The 22640-nt window shown below is 38.1% G+C and overlaps 1 protein-coding gene across 1 annotated transcript in view; it reads left to right on the top strand.

Moving 5' to 3' along the window:
* LOC106088760 (transient receptor potential cation channel trpm) overlaps positions 1–22640 on the top strand; it is a 572136-nt gene that overhangs the window by 183864 nt on the left and 365632 nt on the right. The window contains exon 4 of the mRNA XM_059369571.1: positions 12384–12410. The gene's annotated coding sequence lies outside the window, so the exon portion shown is untranslated. The remainder of the gene's footprint in view (positions 1–12383; positions 12411–22640) is intronic.

The raw sequence follows: 22640 nt of genomic DNA, 5'->3' as shown, positions 1-22640 counted from the left end.
CACAGCCGATATTGATGACTGCATAAGTCAGCTCATCTTTTGCCACTCTGGCGTAAGAGGGCGGCTCCTTACCATTCTCAGCGACCAATTTCCCCTTCCATGATGTCTGTGGCCTCCTATTGAAAGTCACAGACACAGGGGCCGTGCGCGCTTCCTTCGTTCCTGTTACAACTTTGTCTACCTCCGCAGGAAACTGTCTAGAGTCTCCATTGCGGGATGGCTGGCTTGGTTTTCCCAGAGCTCTTGAAAGCGGGGAGCTCTTTTTCTTCTTCAGTATTTTAGCAGTGTTATGCTCTTCGGGAGATCTGATTCTTTTTCCAGCTTCCGTAGAAGTGCTTGGAGTGTCAGTTCTATCCCTTCCAGCATCCTGCATTTTCGCCCAATCACGCTGTCGGTACATACTCCTCTGTCACGTTCGACGTGCACCGGATCGCTTTCTCGGTCTGCTTGTGAGCATAGCAAAGCCATCGCTCACTTCTGCTGTCATCCCGATGCCTTCATCTCTCGATTCGGCTGTTTCATTACCTACTACTACCTACTCCAAAAGGTAGTACCTATTCCGAGATACGGATATATATATATATTTTTTCTTTGAGAATCGATTTAGAAAAATGAAATAAAACATGAAAACAGTTTGCCTTCGCCAAATCGGAGTCTATTCCTTCCAGACTTCACTAAATTCAGTGCAAAAATCTCTATTTGTGGAATATACTCTTATATGGGAGCTACTATAAAATTTTTTTCGACTCGTCCATGGATTGGAATATACTTTTACAATGCCCAGAAAAATGTCGCTGGCCAAATTGAAACAAAAATGTTGGTTTCAGAGCGAAAATACCGAAAATTGTGGGTACATTTGTATGGGACCGCACCTGAAGTTAAACCTATATCGATTACATTCGCATTTTATAGGAGATTAAATACGCCTTTTAGGAGCTGAAGATTTCAGATCTGGATTCCAGTGTTTGCGGGGGCAATAAAAAGATATATGTAGTCCCATACAGCCCATCCTCGAGCATAAATGTTTAATGGATAACAAATACATTTGTGTCAAAAATCAGCTTCCATAAACATAAAACTGTTACACTTATAAGGACGAAATCCATAAAACGAATTGTTATTACCATCTGAATACCGCTACCAAAGATCGTCATATGGGTTCAACCATGTATTGCTAACATCATCTTTGCCTTCCGTTTAAATAACTTTTAAATGTTTTAAATCACTATTAATTTAAAAAATATATTTATGCCAACAAGGTTTGGCATTTGAGAATCAATCAATCAATTAATCTGGCATTTGAGAATAAAGTACCCAAAATGCATAACGGAAAAATTGGAAACATTGCTTACCTAGCAACATAAGCAAAGCAAAACTTGTATCTCTGTGCGGATTTTTTTTTCTCAATGCAGATTTCTTTTCGACTTTTCGAATTCAAATCGATTATTTGATTTTTTTATCATTGAAAGTCGACTTCTACACAAAAAATCGATTAGTCGAAAGTCGACTTTATGATCCCTAGGTGCAGTATACCTGGCATCACTTTATATTTCTTTCGACAGAATTTTGTGGTAGGATTCTTGAATGCTAACGACCTAATAACACTTAATATAAGCAACACCGCTATCTTTGTTAATAGGAGGTTTTGATGTGACAATATATTTGGAAAATCTTTTCGATGAGGTTCAAAATTGAAAAAGCCAAGATGAAAGAGTTTCTCTCAAAAACTCATGTCCATACTGAAACGTTAGTAGACGACATGGGAATGAGAGCAGAGACAACGGGGGATATGTTGAGGCTTACACAGGACAGGTCTCACGGAGACACCGGAATCTTGAAATAACATGATTGATCGAAGGCATATCATAACAGAATACAGCTGATGGAATATTTGCAGCGTTACTACAGAAGGAGGCCGACCACCGCCTCATATTCACAGCGAGCCTAGAACTTGCATATACTCCGAAAAGCTGACAAGGGTGGTGTTTATACCCAAGCCTATAGACCTACAAGCCTTACGTCCTCTCTACTCAAAACCACCGATACCATGGTAAAGAGTAGGACATTCAGCGAACTTCTCAATACAAACAGCATGCCTATATCAAGGGAAGGTCGTTGGAGACTGAATATCATCCTCTTCCTCGGATATCAATGGCAACCGCAATATTAATATTTCTTTAGTCATAGAAGCAAACATGAAAATTGTAAAAGAAATTTCCTTTTTCTTCTCAGGACTGCGTTACACAAGCATTCCTCAGTGAATGGTACTTACTTTCAAGTTGAAGTAAGAAGATAGACGACTTCAATTAAATTGGTTATATGCTGGTATATGAAAGGAGCTCCAGTACTGAGTCCTTTCATTGTCATGACATTCTGCTTTTTAGATTATTGCAATTTGCGAAATGAAAACATTTACCATAGATACATTTGTCTTCAAGTGAAACTGAGTTTTGAGCGAAAAAATAAACAAGTAGGTAAAAAAGACTAAAGTCAGCCAAAGCCAACCTATTAATACTTTAATTCACTTCGCAAATCAAAATCACTTTTTAAGTAGATATGGAGAAATATACTTAACAAATAATTAGAATTTTTATATATTGTAAGGGACTATACGAGTATAAAGTCCTAATCACGTGAAATTTAGCTCAGCCACTTACATTAGATGCCTAGATACTTGTATAACCAGTAAGGAAGGGCAAATTCGGGCGGTGCCGACTGTATAACACCCCACACCTACCATATAAGTACAATGTGGGAGCTATATCCAATTCTGAACCAATGTTGATGGACTTCGGCGGATAGATTGTCAAACAATCCATATCAAATTTTGAGCAAATATGTTCAAACTGCAATAACTAAAGTTCACAAATAACAACTTTAATGCAAATTACCCAAAACTTGACGAGGATATATATGGGAGCTATATCTTATTCTGAATCGATTTCGAGCAAACTTCTCAGATAATGCGGTAGTCGTCGGGGAATGAGTTGTGCAAAATTTTGGCAAGATTGATCAAAAAATGGGCTTGCAGTGGCTCTTGGAGTGGAAATCGGGCGATGTACATTTATGAGAGGTTTATCTTAATCCGAACCGATTTTTACGAAATTCACCATTTGTATCGAGAGTCAAGAGAAAATCCTTCCTGTCAAAGTTTGAGAAAATCTGTTAACAAATGACCATTTTATTGCAATATTACTGCAATTTGGACGAACATATATATGGGAGCTATATCTAAATCTGAACCGATTTTGGTCAAATTAATGCGTTTGTGGCTCTAGGCGTGAAAATCGGGCGATATATATATGAAAGCTATATATAAATCTGAACCAATTTCTATGATATTTACTGGTAATTTAGAGAGTTATAAGAAAATCCTTCCTGCCAAATTTCGAAAGAATCGGTTAACAAATGGCCATTTCATTGCATTATTACTGCAAATCGGACGAACATATATATGGAAGCTATATCCAAATCTGAACCGATTTTTACCAATTTCAATAGGCTAGAGACGAGGCCGAAAAACATGCCTGTGCCAAATTTGAAGACGATTAACATGGACAGACGGACAGACAGACATAGCAAAATCGAATCAGAAAGTGATTCTGAGTCGATCCGTATACTTATCAAGGGGGTATCTCTCTTCCTTCTGGGTGTTACAAACATATGTTGATGGTCATTAGAGGATCCGTCGTATAAAATTTCAGGCAAATCGGATAATAATTGCAACCTCTAGAGGCTCAAGAACTCATGATCCCAGATCAGTTTATATGACAGGTAATGGACCGATTTGAACCTTATTTTGCACAGTTGTTGAAATAAAATAAAATACGTCTTGCAAAATTTCATTCAAATCGGATAAGAATTAAGCCCCCTAGTGGCTTATGAAGTCAAGACCCAAGATCGGTTTATATGGCAGCTATATCAGGTTATGAACCGATTTGAACCATACTTGGCAAAGTTGTTGCATATCATAACAAAACACGTCATGCAAAATTTCATTCCAATCGGATAAGAAATGCGCCCTCTACAGGCTCAAGAATTCAAGACCCAAGATCGGTTCATATTGCAGCTATATCAAAACATGGACCGATTTGAACCTAGTTTAGCACATTTGTTAGAAGTCATAACAAAACACGTCGTGCAAAATTTCATTCAAATCGGATAAGAATTGCGCCCTCTAGAGGCTCAAGAAGTCAAGACCCAAGATCAGTTTATATGGCAGCTATATCAAAACATGGACCGATATGGCCCATTTACAATGCCAATCGACCTACACTAATGAGAAGTATTTGTGCAAAATTTCAAGCGGTTAGCTTTACTCTTTCGAAAGTTAGCGTGCTTTCGACAGACAGACGGACGGACATGGCTAGATCGATATAAAATGTCACGACGATCAAAAATGTATATACTCTATGGGGTCTCAGATGAATATTTCGAGTAGTTACAAACAGAATGACGAAATTAGTATACCCCCATCCTATGGTGGAGGGTATACAAATTTAATCAGACAGTACGTTACTATGATCTATGTGTTTGCGGCTGTTACAAACAGAGGCACTATTCTGCAATACCATGTATCTTAGTAGTGCAATAGGATTTAGAAACTTGAAAGACTTGCAAAACTGATTTACTATGTATAACGTCCCAGAAACAAGAGTTGAAGGGTTTCTCAACATTCCCGTCGGTGAATTGTTCAATGTGGCTTGCAATCTCGGTGATGCAACTTTTGTACGAAAACTTTTACGAATGTTAGACGTTTGGAAGGCAGTTATATTTTTATACCCTCCACCATAGGATGGGGGGTATACTAATTTCGTCATTCTGTTTGTAACTACTCGAAATATTCGTCTGAGACCCCATAAAGTATATATATTCTTGATCGTCGCGACATTTTATGTCGATCTAGCCATGTCCGTCCGTCTGTCCGTCCGTCTGTCTGTCGAAAGCACGCTAACTTCCGAAGGAGTAAAGCTATCCGCTTGAAATTTTGCACAAATACTTTTCATTAGTGTAGGTCGGTTGGTATTGTAAATGAACCATATCGGTCCATGTTTTGACAGCTGCCATATAAACCGATCTTGGGTCTTGACTTCTTGAGCCTCTAGAGAGAGAGAAATTTTGCACGACGTGTTTTGTTATGATATCCAACAACTGTGCCAAAAATGGTTCAAATCGGTCCATAACCTGATATAGCTGCCATATACACCGATGTGGGGTCTTGGTTTCCTTAGCCTCTAGAGTGCGCAATTCTTATCCGATTGGAATGAATTTTTGCACGACGTGTTTTGTTATGATATTCAATAACTGTGCAAAGTATGGTTCAAATCGGTTCATAACCTGATATAGCTGTCATATAAACAGATCTGGGGACTTGACTTCTTGAGCTTATAGAGGGCGCAATTGCCATTCGAGTTGGCTGAAATTTTGCATGACGTATTTTATTCTTACTTTCAACAACTGCATCAAATAAGGTTCAAATCGGTTCATAACCTGATAAAGCTGCCATATAAACCGATCTGGGATCTTGACTTTTTGAGCCTCTAGAGGTCGCAATTATTATCCGATTTGCCTGAAATTTTGTACGACGGATCATCTCATGACCATCAACATACGTGTTTATTATGGTCTGAATTGGTCTATTGCCCGATACAGCTCCCATATAAATCGATCTCTCTATTTTACTTCTTGAGCCCCAAAGGGCGCAATTCTTATTCGAATTGGCTGACATTTTACACAGGTCTCCAACATATAATTTCATTGTGGTCCAAGCCGGACCATATCTTGATATCGCTCTAATAGCAGAGCAAAACTTTTCTTTTATCCTTTTTTTGCCTAAGAAGAGATGCCGGGAAAAGGACTCGACAAATGCGATCCATGGTGGAGGGTATATAAGATTCGGCCCGGCCGAACTTAGCACGCTTTTACTTGTTTATTCACTAACTAGCTGTGCGGAAGAGTTCGTCATGTAACTGCTTATTCCTATTTACAAGGCTGAATATAGAATAGGAGAAAACTTCCCACATATCAGTGAGTGCAGTCGGATTCAAGTTTTTTAGCTCAATGATAAGGGACCTCCTTTTTACAGTCGCATAATGATATCTTCACGAAAATTAATATGGCTATGGCTGAGGAGTTACCAGGTGAGCCTTTAAAGTTGGTCAAGTCGGTCCTTCACAATTTTGTTCGTACTGCCAAAATCGCATTTATGGTTTGATTTTCAAAATTTTATTATTTGCTGGAAAGTGTTAAAAAACCATACAAAAAACATTCTTTAGTGCAACAATACACTTAACATACTAAAACGGCAAACGTTTTCTGCTGTTTTCAGATGGTAAAAAAATCGAAAGAAGCCTCAAACTGTCACAAAAATTTAAAAAATTTTAATATTTCATTTTATTTTTAATATTTCAATTTGATAATTTTTAAAATTTATTTCAAATATATTTTCGAAATTTTATATGACAGCAGACAAAATAAGTACCACATTCATATTCTTGCTGTTAAACAAAAAAAGTACGCCTTTAATTGGGAAAATTAAAATCAATATATAGCAAAGGCATCAATTGTTGTTAAGACGGAGAACAATGTTCAATGGTTGTAATAAAGAGTTGCAAATTTTTAGCCAAACATCAGCAGACAGTGTTTGCTGTTTTGGAAACTCATCATGACAAGATCAAAGGAATATTTTAAGGATGAAATCATGGCAGACCAAGACGAAGTGGTTAACGCGACGGTGGGGTAAAATCTGATCTCTAACTATGGTCAAATTTCCGCTCCTCTTTGGTGTTACTAACATTGAAAGGCCCTTCTAATGGGCGAAGGATTTGACGTTGTTCTTATGCAGGAACCATGGATGTGTGGAGGGATGGTTCGCTGACTAAGAATACCTGGATTTAAAATTAAACGGAGCATATTTTCTAACAAACAGTAGTCTAATGGATCAATTATGGATTTCAACTAAACTGCAGTTCTGTTGCCAGGAGATAAAATCTTAATATTGAAATTAGTAGATGGAAATTTTTTCAGCTACTTAGTAAATTATAACATGTAGTAGCGTGCAAAGTTCGGCCGGGCCGAATATTATATGCCCTTCACCATGGATCTCATTTGTCAAATTCTTTGAATTACTTTTCCAAATATATACGAGCTATATGAAGTTATTGACCGATATGGCCGTACAAGACATAGAAAAGTATAACCTCGAAAATTTCAGGCAAATTTGAAAATAACTGCGTCCACAAGAGGCTCAAAAAGTGAAATTGGCAGGTCGGTTTTTATTGTAGCTATATCAGGTTATAAACCGATTTAGATCATACTTGGATCAGTTGTTGAAAGTCATACCAAAATGACATATGCAAAATTGGATAAGAATTGCGACGTCTAGAACTCAAGAAGTCAAATCAGGAGATTGGCATCAGGATATCAGGATATGGACTGATTTAGACCATACTAACCACAGTTGTTGGAAAACATAACAAAACCATATGTGCAATATTTCAGCCAAATCGGATGACAACTGCGCCCTCTAGAAGTTAAAAAAGTCAAGACCCAAGATCGGTTTATATGGCATCTATATCAGGTTATGGACTGATTTAGACCATACTAACCACAGTTGTTGGAAGTCATACTGAAACGATATTTACAAAATTTCAGCCAAATCGGATAACAACTGTGCCCTCTATAAGCTCAAGAAGTCAAGACCCAAGATCGGTTTATATGGCAGCTATATTAAAACATTCACCGATTTGGCCCATTTACAATCCCAACTATGACATACACTAATGAGAAGTATTTGTGCAAAATTTCAATGCTTTCGACAGGCAGATGAACGGACATGGCTAATTCGACTACAAATGTCATGACGATCAACAACATATATACTTTATGAGGTCTTAGAAGAATATTTCGATGTGGTACAAACGGAATGATGAAACTAGTATACCCACATCCTATGGTGGAGGGTTTAAAAAAGTATGCAATTCCATAAAGAAATGGAAATTTTTATACAAATTTGCTTTTTGGCAACGTAACTGAAATTGAATTGCTATCCATAATCGACCCCAAATTGTTTATCTTCTTTCGTCACTAGGCGGTGAAGATTCAGTAAATCAATAAAGTCAATAAATCTTATTACTGGCTGACTTCCCTTGTATGGCACACGATTCAGAGATGCCGCTTTCAAGCCTTAAGTTGATGATTGAAGAAGGAATTGATGCTAATGCACATCACCAGGTATAGGGAAGTTCGGATATCAACGTCAAGTCACCCCTTTCGGATATCAACCAAAGGGGTGACTTGACTTATCGAATATATTATACGAGGCTTGTCTTTTATATTACGGGATAAGAGAACACAAAAACGAATATTAATCATCGAAAATAGCTACATTGTTTTTCAAAAAAATATTCCCCATTAAGATCTATACACTTTTGCATACGTTTGAAACAATTGTCGAAGCCACTCTGATTGAGGTATCTCCAAAACTGCATTCTGAACACATCAACCGCTTCTTCTGGTGTCGACAAACGTTGACCTCTCATTTAATTTTTTACGTACGCGAATAAAGAAAAAACATTAGGTGCCAAGTCAGAACTATATGGCGGATAACTCATGAAATCGATGTTTTAAGAGCTCAAAAATGAAGTTGTTTCGTATTTTTGGAGCATTTCTTTCGACCAATCGACACGAGCATTTTTTGAGCGATTAACAAATTGTGTGGGATCCAATGCAAACAAATTTTTTAACGATCAAATGTTCATGCAATTTTGAATGTATGCTGGTCCCCCTAATGCGTAAGGTTGTCTCAATCTCACGATAGGTCACATGACGATCTTGCAATATCAGTTGGCACACAACATCAATGGTTTTTGGAACAACAACTGATTTTGGACGACCTTTCCAAAATTCGTCTTGGAACTCATCATACCATCAATAAACATAGGTCCTTGATGGAGCTTCATCGCCAAAAATTGAATTAAGTTCATCGATGTACAGTTGTTGAGTTAATCCACGCCGAAAGTTGTAAAAAATAATCGCACGAAAATGTTCACGACTTAATTCTATTTTTTGAGCGAGATGAATCTTTTATGTTACCCTAAACACCACAAATAGCGGTCGTATGTCAAAACGTCCTGAGTACGTATAACCCTAAAAAGTCAAGCTTTAAGATAGAGCTGTCAATTAGCAGATTGTAAGACAAGGGTTATCCGAAATATAAAAGGCAACCCTCGTAAGTTGCAATCTGGCGATTTGTAATAATGGGAATTAACCGACCGAAAAATGTTTGCCCACATCCAGGGGTGCGACGTCATTTTTGCTTGACTTCCACTCCAAAGGCAAAATTTCCGATTTCAGAAAATTATTATTTAAAATTCATTAAGAAATTTTGCTCAATGCTTACCAGGGTTAGGTGGTGCCGATAGTGTAGGATGATCTGGAAGGCTATTTAATTTGTTGATATTGGAAGAGGGGCGGACCCTCCCCTTATCTTAAAAGTATCACCCAAAACTAAAAGAAAACCGTTGGGAAATAAACGGTACTCAAACGAAAGGTGTTTTGAAGTGGAATAGGAAACTTGTATCCAAATATAGGGTATGGTCTCATGGAGCTGTCCATATGACCACGTAAACCAATTGGGGCAAAATGGGTCTCAAATTAAAAGTAACTAGGAGTGGAATACAAATTGGATATTTAAATTCGGCGCCAAGGCCAAGATTGTCGCCCACCCGAAAAAAAAACAAAAATCCGCCCAAGAATCCTCTCAACGTACATGGAGATCCATAGCGAAAATTTGAGACCCCAATGGCATTGTTAAATTGCTGTCATTTACTCTATGTATATTTGCTTACATCGTACATGTATGCACATACATTTATACTTCTTATGTGTTATTTGCACATATCTGAGCATTTCAGAGCCACTCTAAGATGTAATTGTTAGCAAATATGAGAATGTAAAAATGTAAATTTGTTTTTTTTTCTTTTTTTTGTAAATACGTAAATATAAATTGTTTAAATGGCTAAATGATTTCTGACATTCACCAGACTTGTAAATTTAATATCAAATGTGTTTATATGCATTTCACCCAACCAGACGAATTCAAATGATCCGTAAGGATATGAAACGTGTGCGGTGAACAGTTACTGAAAGGGTAGGATGTCAATTTTAGAGAACAACTCAATGGCATGTTCGCTAAACATCACCACATTGTTCGGCATTTGGTTAGAAGGCACTTTCCTCACTGTTGGGGAATAGGTCAATTATTGAATAATACATGTGAATAAATCCACTAAAGGAGAAAGTGAAAATGGTTATTTAGAGTGTTATTTAAATGCAAATATTTTCAGAAGTATAAGAATATGTTTATAATATCATTGTTAGGTTAGGTTGAAAAGAGGGTGCAGATATTAATCCGGCCCATGCCACTGTGGACATACACCTAAGACAGTAATCGGCTTGTTGTGCGCTCTAAAACTATAAAGTAACCTCTAAAAAGAAAAATTTTAAGTTCGAAAATTCCGTGCTACTTACAAAATCCTTAATTGTTTTGAATGCCACTCCCCTAAGTTGGTTCATGTCTGATATTGTGTCTCCACCTAGGTACAGGTATCTGTTGTTCGCGAAAGCCGGCAATGACAAAGGAAATGCTCCAACGTCTCATCACATGCTATCACTTGCCGCACCGATTTTACATAAGTGAGCTTGTAGTCCCGTATGTGTCCCGTTATGATACCAATAGCTATACTGACCTCCTTCTTGTTTCCTTTCAGTAATAGCCTCGTCTTTTCACGATTTGAATCCCCCCCATAGGATTTTCGCCATCCTACCGACCGTTTCGCTGATCCACAATGTTGCATGCGCATCCGTCGCCCACTCCCTTAACTCGGTCTGCATCGACCCGATAGGCTTCGGGTAAACCAAGTTTATTGACGGTAGTCCTCTGGCCTTCACCGCCAAATCGTCTGCTTTCTCATTCCTGGTTACTCCGCTATGGCGTCGCCTGTGTTTTAGTTTAGAGTGAATATTAAAACCATTTTTTATACCCTCCACCATAGGATGGGGGTATAATAATTTCGGCATTCTGTTTGTAACACTTCGAAATATGCGTCTAAAAACTCATAAAACATATATATTCTTGATCGTCATGTCATTTTTAGTCGATCTAGCCATGTCCGTCCGTACGTCCGTCCGTCTGCCTGTCGAAAGCATAATAACTTTCGAAGGAGTAAAGCTAACCGCTTGAAATGTTGCACAAATACTTTTTATTAGTGTAGGGCTAAATCGGTCCATGTTTTGATGTAGCTGCCATATAAACCGATCTTGGGTCTTGACTGCTTGAGCCTCTAAAGGGCGCAATTCTTGTACGATTTGTCTTAAATTTTGCACGTGGTGTTTTGGTGTCACTTCCTGCGCTAAATATGGTTCAAATCGGTCCATGTTTTGATATAGCTGTCATATAAACCGATCTTGGATCTTAACTTCTTGAGCCAATAGAGCGCCCAATTCTCATCCGATTTGGCTAAAATTCAGCATGAGGTGTTTTGTTATGTCTTACAATAACTGTGCTAATTATGACGCAAATCGGTACATAACCTGATATAGCTGCCATATAAACCGATTTGGGATCTTGACTCCTTGAGCCTCTAGAGGGCGCAATTCTAATTCGATTTGGATGAAATTTTGTACAACGGCTTCTCTCATGACTTTCAACGTACGTGTCTAATATGGTCTGAACCGATCAATAGGTTGATACAGCTCCCATATAAACCTATCTCCCGATTTTGCTTCTTGAGCCCCTACAAGGCGCAATTCTTATCTGAATGAACTGAAATATTACACAATGACTTCTACAATGTTCGTCATTCATTTATGGTTCGAATCGGACTATAAATTGATATGACTCCAATAGCATAACAGTTCTTTTTCAATATTCTTTTGTTGGCTTAGAAAAAGATACCGCACATAGTACTCGACAAAAGCGATGCATGGTGGATGGTATATAAGATTCGGCCTGGCCGAACTTAGCACGCTCTTACTTGTTATTAAATCAAAGTGCCACCTTGAACTTTTATGAACTGAAGAAGTTATTTCGTGAAATCGTTCTATACACATCTATATAAAATTATGAACTGATCTAGACTATGTTTCTAACATATTTTGGGGATTTAATAAAATTGTCTGTTTAACTACAGCGCATAAAATATGCTCCTTTTATGAGCCCAAAATGTTTGCATCGGGTGATGAGTCTATATATGACAGGCAATTACAAGTATTGCCCTATCTGAACCATTCTCGGCATGGTCGTCAAGGGGTTTAACAAAAAATGTTTTACATGTCTCTACCTAAGTTTTAATTAATACAAAATTATTTTTTTTCATTTTCAGATATCAAAAATTTTCTCCATTACTTAGGTAAGTACAGCAAAAAAGTGTCTTGATTCGGTCAAAGATATGCCATTTATGAGTCAAAGAAAAAATTTCATGGGGACTGTCGTTACGACTGCTGTATGCAAAGATGGTCCGATTTAAATCGTATTCGGCAAAATTTTAAATGAAACTTTCTAGCAAATTGAACGTGTGGTAAAAAAGTATGCCTATTATGTGGCCTATTATTGGGTAATCTTTTCATATGGGAGCTATATGTATCCGAAAACGTTTTTGCTTTACATCCGTTCAAAAAGTTCAGATAATACCAATATTTCTAGCAAATCTAATGAAAATGTCTTCGCTTTATATCCCAAAGAAGAAATATTGTAGTAGAAAAGCGTGCATAGTACAGCCGGGTCGAATCTTGGGCACCTACTACCATGGAGTCTGCCAAGAATGTACTCTTATTAATTCAGTTTGGTATTGCCATCTGGAAGTTCATGCTACACAGCTAGAAGACAGAAAGGCACTGGGGGTCTTCATTGAGAACCAATGGGACTGAAATCTGATTTTGACTGCCTGACCATAATAAGGTCAACAAAATTGGTTAACCCAAAGTCTTTCGGGGCGATGCAGTCCGAGTTATGGGGGTTGGCGACGAACACGGTGGAACAGCGAAACGGTCGGCAGGACGACGAAAATCTTATGGGGAGAACCGGATCGTGAGAAGACGAGCCTATTACTGAAAGGAAGTAAGAACAAAATCAGTATATCTTACGGTGTCATAACGGGACACAAAGGACGACAAGCTCATTACTCATTAGCGACTTAAAAAAAGGCGTTTTTTATGCGCTTGAGATGGTTAATAGAGAGATCGGTATATATGGGGGCTTTATAAACCTATAGTCCGATATAGATTTCGATCAAGAACAAATATAATCGGTGTTGAATATTTCTAAATGTTGCTTTTACTTGTTAAAATCTTTTTATACGACGGTGTGTATAAGAAGAAAATTTAACAAGTAAAAGCGTGCTAAGTTCAGGAGGGCCGAATCTTATATACCTTTCACCATGGGTCGCATTTGTCAAGGATAATGGATAAGAATTGCTATGCTATTGGAGCTATATCAGGTTATGAACCGATACGGCCTATACTTGGCATGTATGTTAAAGCTAATAGGAGACGTTAAAGTCCAAAATTTAAGCCAAATCATACAAAAACTGTCACCTAGGGATTAAAGAAGTGTAATCGAGAGATCGGTTTATATGCGAGCTATATAAGGTTTTAGACCGATTCAGGCCATAATTGGCGTCCTATAGATGCTCAAAAAGTCAACCAGGGAGATTAAAAAGAAACAATACCGGGTGGTATGGATGAAACATACAATGAATTGTACCGTTTGGTACTAACCTTATTACCGAACTGGTATTGGTTTTAATACCAATATATTATTAGTTTTAGCACCAGACCGTCGTTGGTTTTAGTACCAAACCGTCATTGATTATTCCACCCCCTAATGAACCAAATAACAAAAAATTATTAAAAATTATTTTAATCTAATTTTATTTCGAATATTTATGTTAATAATTACAAAAAGTAATGTTAATTTCATATGAATACCAACGCAGCATCGTTTTCCACACTAGAGACTATCATGTTTTTGATGTAGAATGTCCTCAGAATTTGTACTATTTCCATCTTCACCGCTTTCGAGCATTTGAAAATGGTTTTACGCATTCAAATTGTATTAAAACATTTTATTTATTTGTTTAACAAATATGTTTTAATGGCGTCAAAATTTTAAGTACAAAGCTCACCAATACTTCTGTCGCGATGACATCAATAGCCTCCTTTGCATGGTATTAAATTGATACCAAATAGTATTAAAATTTTGTGCCTATGAGGCGAACAAAATAATATCAGGCGGTATTGGCAAAGTACCGTAATTTTTATATCAGTGTACTTTATAGGGTCTCAGATTAATATTTCGATGAGTTACAAACGGAACGACCAGATTAGTATACCACTAACCTATGGTGGCGGGTATTATAAAAAATTAGTTTTTTGTGGTTGTAAAAACAAATCTAGGAATCCATATATAGAGACCACCGTAGCGCAGAGGTTGGCATGTACGCCAATGAGGCTGAACGCTTGGGTTCGAATCCTGGCGAGACCATGATAAAAATATAGGTTTATTTGAGAGATTTCCTTGTATACAAATCACATACACCTATTTTAAAACTTCATTAAGTTTTGTAAATACGGCCGTAAACTTAAGTCAAAAAGTTTTATAAAATGCTGGTATGATACAAGTTTTACCAAAAAGTCAAATTGGTGTGAATCAATTTTGTCTACAGGTTCCATGTCGCACATAAAGACGTCCAACATCAGTGATGTTTAAATACCTAAATTTCATTTGCTTTGCTTGCAACACGTCAAGAACAAACTCATATTCCGGAATGAATTGAAATACAAATATTTAGCCAATTCCAACTCTAGCAAGGAAGCCAACACCATCACCATGTGGTATTGGACAATTACCAACACTGTGGAGGTGTTGATTTCAGAGCAATAACCACGAACGTGGGTGTTGAATACGTGGCAAATGTGTCAACAATCATTTAGTGCGTGTCTTCTCGTCATTACCAACTTCATAGCCATACAAGTTCTATGCACGTTGGAATGTAATGTATGTATATACACGTATAGGCTTTTAGACGTAGGGGAGTGTACACATACATATATGAGGGCATATATTTTTTGTTTTTATTTAAAAGGAAAATTACATTCATATTTACATAGCCGTCGGTGGCGTTGCTGTGGATCCTCATGTTACTTTTTTAAACATCTTCATAAAAAAGGAATAAAATTAAGTTGTTTTTACAGTGTAACCAGCTGAAAGATTTTTTGGATATTATTGCCTTAAATCCAAATATTTTGTCATCATATTCTTAGAACTGAAAGTCGACATTGATGAAGAAATCTGACACCTATCTAAGGATTTTGAGCAGAACGGGATATTGAGGAATCTTAATACATCCATGGGTCTTACTTATATCGAAATACTGCGAAAATGTGTTTACGATGTGAGTACCACACTACCACGCTATTTTCCAAATCATATGTGATGTTGTGATGGATTTTTTGTCCATACACTGAACAATTATTTGATCCAAAATTAAGATTTTTCCTTATCATAGAATTTTAGCAATAAAAACTTACCAAACTTTAAAGTAAAGATTTTATTTTTAAATTTAATTTGCTACTTACTAATAGACATGGCAATCCGTTTAAAATTTTGGTCGTTGTTTGAATTTTATTCTACTTTTTAATTGACTGTCCAATTATTATTTTTTGATAATTTTTTTTTTTGAACTTAGCATCTTTAACTAAAAAATTAAGCGTTTAAAGAAAGGCTATTTTGCGTCTTTAACTACAGTTCGCTTTTGTCTTGTTCCAAGATCAATTTTCTAACTCTCATTGATATTTTGACCCTCATTTTTGATTTTTGTCTTTAATAACAAGAAGTAAAGTTAGGGATTTATTAACCTACCATTTAAAATAACACATCCTTAATATGATGGGAAATATTTTTCACAAAAGAGAATGTTTACTCACAAAAGTTGAAATTTGATCATCTTTAAATTATGTTTGCTAGCCTTTGGCTCGAACCTTTAAAATTAAGACAAAAATATGTTCAGTGTGTAACTTCAATTGCTTCCATGGTAATACAAATGTTATCAGAGCATCATTTGAAAGTTGTTTTAATGGCTTCGAACGCAAGACGACGGCAACGGCTCTCGCTGTTGCTCCGAGTGTGCAGGTTCGAATCCCGGCAGGGCTCTGCCGAATTATTTTTACTCTTTATTATCATTATTTTCATAATTTTTCGTTTATATTTCTTTCGAGACGAGCTTAACGACCAAAGTTTTCTTGCAATAGCAAAAAAAGCTGGAAAGAAACGAAAGGCTGGCTGGAAGAGACGACTCAGATATTGTGCCCGCCATGACTGATCGAAAAACATTGTGATTGATTGAAGGTCGCAAGTAACGACTTGTGCAGAAGCTGTGAAGACGTCCCGTACTGGCAGTCAGAAGGAGTTCCACTTTAGGTTCTCATTTCTTTGAGAACTTATCTGGATGTAAGCATTCACAAGTTGTTGATCTTTTTAAAGAGATCTGGATGGATTAAAGATAGGAACTAAAATGTATTTTCCATCTACTGTTCCTGTGATATCACAATGGACGAAAACGTATAAGTGAGTTCGATGGCAGACTGTCACTTAAACCTAACCCAAATCGCATAAAAACACAATGGAAAATGCTATGAAAGCATCGGCGAATCAAAACAGGCCAGCTTCATTCGATTTTATGCCCGATAATGATCCAATACGAAGAGTCAGCGTAAAGCCCTGGTTTTCTCTTTACAACATCGATTTATTGGACTATTCCTTTCAGAGACCCGTCGAGAGAGCGTGGGAAGGATAACAAGGTGAAATGTTGATGAGTTACTTCAAATGTACAAGGAATTTGACTATTTATCTCCCAGGTCTGCTAAAAAAAATTAGTTACAAGCCTTCGTCCAAGTTGAAGAGGAATACTTGTATCAAAAGGGCTACATACCAAATAAATATTACGTGGAGCTAACTCAGCCTTAAGAACAACCCAAGAACCAATTTAAGTTACTTAAATTGAATCAATAAAACAAATTTTACACAAAACAAGTAAAAGCGTGCTAAGTTCAGCCGGGCCGAATCTTGGGAACCCACCACCATGGATACTGCTAAAATATGGGTGCTACTTGGCAAATTTTATTGGAAGTCGTAACAAAACACTATGCGCAAATAGCAAAATCGGACGAAAATTGCGGCTTTTATGGGAGCTATATCCAAATCTGAACCGATAAGGCCCATTTGCAATCCCCAACGACCTACATCAATTTTTAGTATCTGTGCAAAATTTCTAGTGGAAACGCGTTCGACCGCTAAAGTGATTTCGACAGACAGACAGACGGACATGGCTAGATCGACTCAGAACGTCGAGATGATCAAGAATATATAAATTTTATGTGGTCTTAGATCAATATTTCGAGGTGTTACAAATGGAATGACTAGATTAATATACCCCCATCCTATGGTGGTGGGTATAAAAATGTTGTCGTTTGAATTGGCAACACTTCATATCAGCTGTGGTTTCTGTAAATTATTATTGTCATTTACATTAAATACCCATATATAAAGTTCATTTTAAAGCCTTTTTTGTAGACTCTACACCACTGTACCACAGTGGTGGGTACAGGGTATTACAACTTTGTGCATTTGGTTGCGATGCTAAGAAGGGGCAGAGCAGATTGTGTAAACCGATCAGCCATATATTCTTGTAATCAAGGTTCAGGCCATATTTGTTGCCCGATTATGATAACATTTTGCATACAACGTTTTTTTTTTGGCCCAAGGACGAACGCTTTTGTAGGATCTTTACAAAATTGTACATAAGGTGTTTAATTTGATGTCTCAATTTGTGCCCGAAATTTCATCGAAATCGGTCCAGTTTTAGTTCCCATATATTTTTCATTAGATATGGTCTGTCATGAATGGTGCAGCCACATTTTAAGTCCAATCTATTCAAAATCTAGCATGAGGTTTCTGATTCGACGTCTCCATTAGTCCGCATAAATTTAACGAAATCATTCAAGATTTAGATATAACTCCCATATATCTCTTATCCAATATGGCCTATTATGGCTGCAGTAGCCATAAGTATCGGCCCATCTTCACAAAATTTTGCATTAGGTGTTTGTCAATGTGTGCGCATAATTTCATCGGAATCGGTCCAGATTTCGATATAGCTCCCTTATATCTCATTAATCCGATATGCACTTTTATGGCTAGAGTAGCCACAATTTTGTTGCGATTTTTACAAAGTTTCGCATTTGCTTAATAGTAGTGGTAAGATTTTTTTCCTTTTGCCTTTTTTTTCTTATTTATTCATGCTTACAACACTTGCAGAAATATTCGCCTACTACTAATGCAGAAATATTCGCCTGATGTTAACATCAACAGGGCTTTTATAATTATTTATATGTTCGACCCAAATCATTATCGTTACCTCCTAGTATCAAAGTTGTCCATTCTGCATTGGGATTGTTGCTAAACTTTGTTACCAGTTCCCCACTGTGCGCTTATGGATGGGACTTGTATGTTATTTGGTTTGCTGCGATAATTCCCAATTTAGATAAAATTCATTGTTCATACAGTCTTTCACTTCACATGAAAAAATGGCACATGACGGGTTTCAATCCTAAAGGATGTCATTGAAATGTTAAAAACTCAAATGGCAAAGACACAACCTACGATGTTGTGCATTGTTCTCTTCGTTGTTCTAGGCTTTTTGTTGTCCTCGGTGGGTTGTGGAATAATATTTTATAGCATTATGCCACACTTCCTGAGTGTGCCGATTTTTGTCCGGATGTGAGGTGCGTCCGGTGCTTAGCCCCACAAATGATTTAGTCTCCACCTTCAGTGTTGTCTAAATGCTGGCATGTACCGCAAAAGGAGGCAATAGCCCACATAGCCGCAGTACTTAAATATCAAAATATTCTGCAAGTTTAAATGAAACAATTTAAGGAATTTATTACAAGCACAGTCATAAAAGACGTCGTCCAAAACATTCATTTCGCCCATAAAACTCCTTTCAAATGTTCTGCCACTAAAAATTCGTTTCGTAAATGTAACGCAGCTGGGGATGTAGATCTTGTGTCCCTTCAACATCCTAGGAATGTTTCAAACAACTTGTTTGATTAAAGCGTTCATCTTTCAGAGGGATTTCGTTTGGAATGCGCTCTATTACTGTGTTGAACTTCAAAAGTTTAAAGCATTACAAGTGCATGAAATGTGTTTGACGGCTTGGATAAGGCATGACTTTTTCTACTACTTCTACTTGTAGTTTATACAGCAAAGAAAAAATGCTACACTGATACAAATCCATGTTGTCGTAAATCTTCAAAGGGCAAAGTAATTGCTAGTGATCGATGTTATGAAGACGAAAACTAAAGATGCATTGGGGAATATTCTTAGCGCTAAGCGAAGGCCCTAGCAGCCAGACCTTATGTTATAAATGTATTTGCTCTAGGTTAGGTTAGATTGAAAAAAGGGGGGGTCTCCGGATCTCCGCATGCATGACCGTATTTGGTCACGCAGTCGAAAACAGATCTCAGTCCCTGGGTTCTCAATATAAACCCGCAGGCCCACTCCGTTCTCTAACTTTGATCCATCCGTGCAACATGATCTTCCAGATGGCAATACTAGGGTACCGTCAATGGCAGCAGTCAATCGCACTCGACCTTAAGTGTCGTCTCAGGTATTCGATCGGAAACCTCTTCCATTTCTTCCAGGTTCCTATCGTCGCTTCGATTATACCGCGGTGTATGAGCTGCTCTTATCCTCGATCGATTCTCCCATCGCTTTAAATCTCATAACCGCAGTGGCTGCCTCGCAATTCATCTTTATGTCTATGGGTCGGATACCTAGTGCACGTGGTCTTCATCGCTCCGCCTATGTCAAGACAACATGTTTTCTGAACCTGTTGCATTATCCTTACGTTGCACTTTTTCTCCATCGCAATCCACCAAACTACTGAGGCTTAAGTAAGTATTTGTCTTTTATGAGCCCACTCGGTACGATTCTGAATGTAACACTCCAATTCAGTTATTGTGTCCATGATCACACTTAAGTATTTGACCTTGTCAGATATCGAAATTGTTCTATTGAGGAAACGTGGAGCGTGGTCTAGCCCAGTCATGTGCCATCTGCTGGTTCGGATCCTTACCCCTTAGAAGTATTATAACATTTTCTACGTAGCAGACACGTTCAAATCCCTCCTCAGTCAGCATCCGTAATAGATAATTTATGGTGATCACCCATGGCGATTAATGCCTCTGTGGCGTGCCTTGTGCCACTTTCTCCCTTATATTTATGTCATGGGACACACAATTTATCCAGATGGTTTATTCAGTCACTAAGGACCGTGTCCACCCGATGCTGGTTAAAGAATTGGATCCATGTGTCGTTCCGCACATTGCTAAAATACCACAAGTACAACCTCGTGCAGGGCAGTCTCCACCGACCTTCGCTTGGCATAGGCATGCTGTTTGTATTCGAGCTATTCGCTGGTTGTCCTTCTCTTTATCATGGTGTCCACAATACGTTCCATGGTTTTGAGTGGAAAGGACGTAAGACTAATGGGTCTGTAGTCCTTTGGGGTCGCATAACTTGCCTTGCCGGGTTTGGGTATAAACACCACCCTTGGCCCCTGCCAGGCTTTCGGAGTATATGCAAGTCCCAGGCACGCTGTGAAAATATTCGCCAAGTGGGGCTCCAGATAGTCTCCTCCTTCTGTAGTAACGCCGGAAATATTCCATCAGGTCCGGGTGACTTAAAAGGTTTTAAGCTGTAATTTATTCTTCGATCAACATTTGCTCTAAATAAATAAATAATGAGGTGGAGGCTATTGAGCACTTGCTGTGTTCTTGTCTGGGTCAGCAGAGACGTAGGCTCTCCTTTCAAGGGAGCCGTTTCTTCTGTGATCTGGGTGACCTTGCAAACGTACCTCTGGTTTGTGTCCTGAGATTTGTTGAAGGAACAGGTTGGTTCCGACGGGGCTGCCATAAGCTCCGGCGTAGGTACATCCGTGCTTGCATGGGGACGGGCGTTTCTTCACCCTCCATTCGGGTTCTCCATTCCTCCTGTCTTTCTTTTATTAGTGTATAACCTCTTTTCCAAGGTGTCACATCTTCTTTCTATGAAACTTTTCAATGGACCCAGTTGAGAATTTTAGATCCCAGAATGAAATTCGTACAAAGTACACATTTATATGTACTTGGTGCGTACTTTGTATGACTCGGAAATTCTTCCTCATTCGGCTTAATAACGTCCGTCTTTTCGGCAATCTTTTCTGTACAGTTTGCACGTCTGTCGTTTTTTATTGTAATCCACGTGGAGATCGCATTTGTTAACCAATCATTACGAAATTTTTGACATATCTCTCTTTTAGCCCAAAGACAAACGGTATATTAAGGATTAGTGGAAAGTCGAACAAACGGTAAAGGAAGGATCAGGTCGAAAAGAGGGTGCGGACATAATTCCGCCCCATGGCACTATAGACATACACCTAAGCAAATTATCGGTTTGTTGTTGGATCTAAATACTAACATGTAAAAAGGTATTAAGTTCGGCCGGGCCGAATTTAGCCACCACCTCGAGCAGTTATGTAAAACCCCTTTCATCATAATGCAATGAAAAATCCATAATTTTTGCATCCATAGCAGCTATATCGAAATATGGCCCGATTTGCATCAAATTCGGCACGGACATTGAGTGGTTTAATAAATACAAGTCACTGTTCAATTTTGGATCTGAACTACAATATATAGTATATGGATGTCGAAAAGCCTAATATAAGTCACTGTGTCAAATATCAGCGAAATCGGATAATAAATGCGCTTTTTATGGGGTCACGACCTTAACTCGAGAGATCGGTCTATATAGCAGCTATGTAAATCTGGACTGATCTTAACCAAATTGAAAACCGATGTCGTATGGGGTCACGACCTTAACTCGAGTGACGAGTGATATCCAAATCTGGACTGATCTTAACCAAATTGAAATGTCGTAGGGCCTAACATAACTCACTGTTCCAAATTTCGGCGAAATCAGACAATTAATGCGCCTTTTATGGGCCCAAGACTTTAACTCGAGAGATCGGTCTATATGGGGGCTATATCCGAATCTAGACCGAGCTGGGCCAAATTGAAGAAGGATGTCGAGTGGCGTAACACAATAAAAGTTGGACAATAAAAGTCTCTTTTAAGGGCATAAGACCTTTAACCGGCAGATCGATCCATATGGGGGCTATATCAAGATATAGTTTTATATAGCTCATCTACGAACCTAACCTGCCTATGAACATAAAAAGGATCTATGCAAAGTTTAGTTCAATATCTCTATTTTTAAAGACTGTAGCGCGATTTCAACAGACAGACGGACGGATGGACGGGCGGAACGTGATGGCAAAATGCCCCAATCCTTCGGTAGTGGGTGTAAAAAGTAACATCGAAAAAGAACAGCGGATCTCCCCAAAGGATTTTAGTCGTCCTACCGACCAACCTTTCGTCGGTAACGCCCTTAACTCGGAGGCGTCGCCCCGATTGGCTTAAGGTTAACTTAGTATATTGATGGCAATCCTCTGACCTTCACTGCCTCCAAGGCCCTCTCTGTC

This window comes from Stomoxys calcitrans, chromosome 5 (assembly GCF_963082655.1).
Source record: "Stomoxys calcitrans chromosome 5, idStoCalc2.1, whole genome shotgun sequence".
NCBI classification, from domain to species: Eukaryota; Metazoa; Arthropoda; class Insecta; order Diptera; family Muscidae; genus Stomoxys; species Stomoxys calcitrans.
Note: the sequence above shows the minus strand (reverse complement) of the source record. Positions and strands in the feature narration are given on the sequence as shown.